The 7,313-nt window shown below is 33.1% G+C and overlaps 1 pseudogene across 1 annotated transcript; it reads right to left on the reverse strand.

Moving 5' to 3' along the window:
- Positions 1 to 2,544: 2,544 nt before the first annotated feature.
- Positions 2,545 to 5,011, reverse strand: LOC148938400 (facilitated trehalose transporter Tret1 pseudogene; annotated as a pseudogene). Its single transcript, XR_016143699.1, has 2 exons — positions 4,708 to 5,011; positions 2,545 to 2,894 (listed from the first exon to the last, which is right to left on the reverse strand). The product of XR_016143699.1 is annotated as a facilitated trehalose transporter Tret1 pseudogene (transcript).
- Between the last annotated feature and the right edge of the window lie 2,302 nt (positions 5,012 to 7,313).

Raw genomic sequence — 7,313 nt, forward strand, 5'->3', positions numbered from 1 at the left:
GGAAATTAAAAGTTATAGTTCATTTTCTCAGAGTGAAAAAAGATCAGAGGGCAACTAGCCCCTCTTGCCCTCCACGCCTTTGGGTTTATCGGATGGAGCAGCAGATACAAATAACTGTTAAAATTCAAACTCAAAACGACCAGAAATTACTATTAGTGAATAAATGAAACCCAAAACGAACAGAAATTAAATAAACAATCATAATAAAAAACAGACAACAATTAATAATATAAATGAATAAATAGATCTTAAAGCGAGTAATGCTTAGATTGAATATGAAAATAAATCTTAAAAAGAAAAAAAATATTTTACTATTGAAGAATAAATGAAACTTAAAACGAATAGAAATTAAATAAACAATCAATGCAAACAAACACACAAAACATATTAATGTAAATTAATAAATAAATCTCTAAACGAGTGAAACTTAAATTGAATATTCAAATTAAGCTTGAAACGAACAAAAATCACTACAAATAAGAGTTTAAGTATCACCTCCTTCTCTCCCTGTAAAAGTCTAAAACCTACTGCGTCATTGGCGCTTTACTGAAAACTATATGGGTCTTGAACAGTCTTGGAAAGTAAAAAACCATAAAATTGAATATTTGATGTGTAATGATATTAACTGTTGAAAGATCCATCAGTTCAAGAATTAATTTCACTGTAATTTTATTTTTATTTTCAATGCTGTAAGAACTGGAAAAGAATATATTTGTAATATAATTCGTTTTCAGTTAAGTTCCAATGATGCAGTAGGCTTTTGGTTTTTATTTACAGTTAAGGAAGGAGGCAGTATCCAAACACTCGTTTGTAGTGAAACTATATTCGTCTTGAACAACTTTAAAAAGAGCTAATAAATTAAACTGAATATTTGATATATTAACTGATATATTAATATTAATTTCTGAAAGCTCATCAGTTCAAAATGTTACAATAATTTTAATGTTGATTTTCAATATTAAGTACAAAAGAAAATATTTGTCATAAAATTGGTTTTAATAACAAAACTCCGGTGTCGACACAACCCCCCAGTGCCCCAGATTTTGATTCGGCATTATTGCACAACTGAATTTTGGACCTTCCCTACCGGATCTTGGAATTAATATCGAAATCACATTGAACTTTTGGACTCTCTGAGATACTGTAGTAACTTCTCCGTTTTTCGTCTTTGATTCAGGAAATTCAGGACTTGTGGTCCGAATTTTACCAAATTTCAAAAGATTGCCTGGCCATGGAGCCTTTCGAGAGGGAACAAGAATAGTGTATTTCCAGCATCTATTTATTGGTGGATAAAACTCTAAACTCTGAAACTCTGAAAAACTCTGATTTGGGGTACTCTCCCCTCCTTTGCGACTCCCCTGCTAGCTAAAATGGAGATAGAAAGCAGCATCTACAAAGAATTCACAATAATCTATTAACTCATGCTTTATAAAAATATATCTACTCCATTTAATAATTTAAACACGGTTCAATTTACATGACTGTAGCAACACTTTGACTATCATCATATTCATCTTCACTTTCTAATCCTTTATTATAATAAGCTTTTTCAGAATCCCACTTTCAATCAATAGAACTAATTGTGCTAAAATAGGGCTAATAGGGCTAAAAATAAAATAATCAATTAACTCACGCTTTATAAAAGTAGATCTACTCCATTTAATAATTTAAACACAGTTTTATTTACATGACTGTAGCAACACTTTGACTATCATCAAATCCATCTTCACTTTCCAATCCTTTATTATAATAAGCTTTTTCGGAATCCCGCTTTCCATCAATAGGGCTAATTGTGCTAAAATAGGGCTAAAAATAAAATAATCAATTAACTCACGCTTTATAAAAGTAGATCTACTCCATTTAATAATTTAAACACAGTTTTATTTACATGACTGTAGCAACACTTTGACTATCATCATATTCATTATCACTTTCCAATCCTTTATTATAATAAGCTTTTTTGGAATCTCGCTTTCCGTCAATAGGGCTAATTGTGCTAAAATAGGGCTAAAAATAAAATAATCTATTAACGCACGCTTTATAAAAGTAGATCTACTCCATTTAATAACTTAAACACAGTTTTATTTACATGACTGTAGCAACACTTTGACTATCATCATATTCATCTTCACTTTCCAATCCTTTATTATAATAAGCTTTTTTGGAATCTCGCTTTCCATCAATAGGGCTAATTGTGCTAAAATAGGGCTAAAAATAAAATAATCTATTAACGCACGCTTTATAAAAGTAGATCTACTCCATTTAATAACTTAGACACAGTTTTATTTACATGACTGTAGCAACACTTTGACTCTCATCATATTCGTCTTCACTTTCCAATCCTTTATTATAATAACCTTTTTTGAAATCCCGCTTTCAATCAATAGGGCTAATTGTGCTAAAATAGGGCTAATAGGGCTAAAAATAAAATAATCTATTAAAGCCCGCTTTATAAAAGTAGATCTACTCCCTTTAATAATTTAAACAGAGTTTTATTTACATGACTTTAGGAACACTTTGACTATCATCTTATTCATCTTCACTTTCCAATCCTTTATTATAATAAGCTTTTTTGAAATCCCGCTTTCAATCAATAGGGCTAATTGTGCTAAAATAGGGCTAATAGGGCTAAAAATAAAATAATCTATTAACGCACGCTTTATAAAAGTAGATTTAATCCATTTAATAATTTAAACACAGTTTTATTTACATGACTGTAGCAACACTTTGACTATCATCAAATTCATCTTCACTTTCCAATCCTTTATTATAATAAGCTTTTTTGGAATCCCGCTTTCCATCAATAGGGCTATGGGTTACTGCCTCTAATGCTTTTCTTTTCTTTGGGTTCATAAACATTTTTTCTATGTCTTCAAAAGATTTTCCCTTCGTCTCTGTAAAAGAAATATGAACTAAGAATGTAATAAATAAGTGAAATAATTGAAATAATTAGTCAAAACACCAGAATAAATAAAAATAGAAAAAAGTGAATAGAAAATAAAATAGAAACGTAAGAAGCAAAAGAAAATTGTTGAGTAGAAAATAAAAAGGAAATGACTAAAAAATTTGGTTAGTTTAGTAGTGTAAAAGAAAAGAAATACTTCCAAAATTGACTTCAAATAAAACATACTGTTGAATGATGGCACAGCCACACAGAGCTATCCAGTATTACTTCAAAAACAGTTCAAGCAACTCGCACTAACAGTAATCAAAGCTCTAAAAAGAAAGACTTTTCACGAGAAGTGATTCCAAAGAAGTGAATTTTTATGGTGATTCTTAATATGTAAAATTCGTTAAGGCTATAATTACCCAAAAAAGTTCCGAGTCTCAAAAAATTTACCTAATTTTTGAAAAATCGTGAAAATATCCCAGAAGGGAGTGTCATTTTAATGAAAAATTAAACCATAAATTCAGCTTCTCAGAGAACCAGATTTAAAGCCCCTATCTATGACAGCGCGAGATTTGTGGTTGTTTTGAAGAAGGGATCACGGATGAGTGTATATTAATTTTATTATATATATATATATATATATATATATATATATATATATATATATATATATATATATATATATATATATATATATATATATATATATATATATATATATATATATATATATATATATATATATATATATATATATATATATGTATATTTGCGTGTGTTTTTTACCCTGTATGATAAAAAAAAGACTCATTCGAACAGAGATCAGATGTCCTGGTCCCATTTTTAGGCAAAAAAAAAACAAAAAACAATTTGGCCCCAAAAAGGAAAAAAACACCGTTGACTTGGAAATTCTGACGAAGTCAATGGATTTAGGATTATAAAGAAACTTTTCAACTTAAGAGACCGTAAATATGCAAGGTAACGTGTTCGTCCCTGAAAATTCACGTAGTTCAAAAATAAAGGGTTGATGTAGACAATTACTTTAAAACTTCTTTCAGCTGATTTGATTCTTTTAATTAATATTAAAATTAATCATAGTGTTTAAAAATAAAATTAATCATAGTGGTGTATAATTGTGCATCAGCTATTATGAAGGAAGGCCAGTGGATTTTTGAAGTCAGGTAGGGTCTGAAGTTTCAAAAAGGGCTTTTTATGCCTAAATCATTAAATTTCAGTGTGAGTTAAGATTAACATAGTAGTAGAAGTGGGGAAGGGATTTAATCTTTAGCCTCCCTTAAGGCCGTAACCAGAGGGGGGGTCAGGGGGGTTTGAACCCTCCCCGAAATGTTTGTCTGACTCGTAAAGACGTAACAGAAATGGATATAAACAAATTTTGTATGCGTTTTTTGAATTTTTTTTTGTGTAACCCCCCCCCCCCTTCCCGAAATTTTTTTTTTAGCAAAACACCCTCCGAAAAAAAATCCTGGGTACGGCCTTGGCTTCCCTTCATTCCAAGCTATATTTTTGGACAAATCCTGTAATGCAGGTATTTTGTGGTGATGGTTCTTCTCTGATTGCAGGAATATTTTAATTACGGGACATCTCCGTAAAACATCCAGAAACTTTCCCACCAAAGATAGCTCCACAGATTCAACCAATTTTTAGCAAATAAGGGGTGAACCCCGGGGCAGTAAGTCTACGGTACCCTAGGGAACTACCCACAAAGCCAGGACTTTCGCTGTTTAGGTAGCTCTGGTCTAAGCTTGACTTTAAACGTCTAAAGCCTATGAAATGCAGACTCTTGAGAAAAGACTTACCCGGTAGTAAGAAAAACACGAAAAAGATTCCAAGAGCGCAACAACTGGCATATAGCCAAAAGGCTCCATAATATCCAATGCTTAGTGCCATGATATCAAAGGTTCTTACAATAGTGAATGTACAAGCAAGATTAAAACAAGAGGCGAATGATCCGAGAAGTCCGCGGTATTTGGCTGGAAAGAGTTCACCCATAATTAGGAATGGCACATTGGCGAATCCAAGGGAGTAAGCTACAATGAAGACTATCAGGGACACCAAAGGAAGCCATCCAATTGCCAAAGCTGCATCTTCACCCTGGTCCATCTGAAAAAAAAAACTTAATTATGTGAGACATACTAATGTTTGAATTTTCATCACAATTCTTTAAGAAAGCCAGCTCAAACATAAGGGCTGCGGAATTTGAATGATAAGTATGTTTACTTTAAGACTTCAGCACAAAGAGCGAAGGATCGAGGAGGGGGCAGCCCCCCTCATATACGGAATAGTTTCTTTTTGTTTTAAGTTTTAATGTTGCTGATTACACTCTGCATTTTTTTTTTTTTTTTAATGAGGACTAAGACGTTCCAGAGCCATTGCTGGTGCATACGCCGTCGAATTGGTGTTTCAGTTGCCGGTTCTTACAACCTAAATAGCTACTGATAATATTGAAAACATTATTGAAATATGAAGATGGAAAACAAACATCACATATCTAACAAGAATGATGGAATCAATCAGCTTGGTGAATCAGACCTAAACAAAAGGTTTTGCTCCTGTATCAACTGCTTTCAACACCTCAAAAGAAACATTATCATTACCAGAAACCAATTTGGCGTTTTAAAGACAAACTGGAGCGCAATTAAACAAATAAACTTGCGAGAAACTATTTTATCAGTACATCAGAGCAGTAGTAGTAATAATAACTTATTATTATAAAAAAAAAAACAGAGACAAAATCAATCGGTAGCACACCAAAAGCGTCGCTTGCTATGATGTACTACTAAAAACAAACAGAAAAAAACAGAAAAAAAAAGAAAAAAGACTTAAAAAAGAAAAAAAAGTAAAAAGAAGAAGAAGAAGTAAAAAGTAGAAAAAATTTAAAAAAACTAGAAAATACGCAGTAATAATAATTTATTATACGAAAAAACAGAGACAAAGAATAATAAGGCTTCAGGTGCTGATAGTGTGGTAAATGAGTTTCTCAAATATGGTGGCTCTTAGGTTAGAATTAAATTACTGAAGAATATGAATATGATTTTCGAAAAAGGGGAAGTACCTAACGATTTTAGGAAAATCTCTGTATAAGAAAGGTTATAAGAGTGAGTGTGGTATTTATCGAGGCATTAGTCTGGTCATTGTGGGTAACAAATTACTTAGTGAAAATTATACTTTTTAGACTGAGAGATGCCGTAGACAAAGTTTTAAGACAAGAGCAGTGCGGTTTTAGAAAAGGTAGAGGATGTGTCGACCAAATTATCACTCTTAGGCTAATAATTGAGAAGTGCCTGAGTTTTCAAACACCTTTGGTCCTCAGTTTTATAGATTATGAGCAAGCGTTCGACTCTGTTGATAAAAGAGCTTTGGTAAAGGTTTCATCCTCGTATGGTATACCAGACTAATACATTAAAGTGATAAGTGCTATGTACGAGAATAACACTGCTGCGGTTAAGGCAGGAAGTGAGGTTAGCTGCTGATTTTGTATTAAATCAGGAGTTAAGCAGGGTTGTGTTCTATCTCCCTTTATATGGATTATTTTGATGGAATTTTTCGTGAGGAGCACAGGAAAGGCAATGGGAGATAACGGAATCGAATGGGGAAGTAAAACTTTCCTGGACTTAGATTATGCTACTTATTTAAGCATCCTAGATGAAAGTGCGAGCAAAATGAATGAAGTTTTAGAGGTTTTGCGAGTTCAGCGTGCTAGAATTGGTTTGAAAATTAATGTTAGGAAGACTAAGTCACTAAGGTTAGGAATAAGTGAAGATGAAAAGGTGAAGTTGGGTAATGAAAATATTGATCAGGTGGGCAGCTTCACTTACCTTGGTAGTATTATTAGTAAAGATGGTGGGAGCAGTGAAGATGTTGAAAATAGAATAGCCAAGGCTCAGGGTGTTTTTTCACAGTTAAAAAAAAGTCTGGAAGAATAGGACGATAAGTCTGTAAACCAAGATTAGAATATTAGAAGCTACAGTGATGACAGTGGTCAAATATTGCTCTGAATCATTGACGCTCTGAAAAGCGGATGAAGATTTGCTAGATGTTTTCCAGAGAAATTGCTTAAGGATTGTTCTAGGTACCCGGCTGACTGACCGTATTTCAAACAATAGGCTATACGAAAAATGTGGTTCAATACCGCTCTCTAGGGCTAAAATCAAAGAAAGGTTGAGGTAGCTAGGGTACGTTGTGCGGATGAAGGATGACAGATTGCCGAAGATTGTTCTTTTCGGCCAACCATCTAGGGCTAAATGGAAAGCAGGTCGTCCCCGTCTGGGGTGGGAGGTCGTCATAAAGAAAGATTTAAAGGAAATGGGAACTTCGTGGGTGGATGTAAAAAGGGGAGGCTTTGAATAGATTGGGATGGAAGAGGAGAGTGTGGAGTTGTGTTGTCCTCAGGCGGCTTGGCGCT

Source organism: Artemia sp. Qi Xiang Cuo, unplaced genomic scaffold (assembly GCF_049724085.1).
Source record: "Artemia sp. Qi Xiang Cuo unplaced genomic scaffold, ASM4972408v1 HiC_scaffold_3358, whole genome shotgun sequence".
Classification (NCBI taxonomy): Eukaryota; Metazoa; Arthropoda; class Branchiopoda; order Anostraca; family Artemiidae; genus Artemia; species Artemia sp. Qi Xiang Cuo.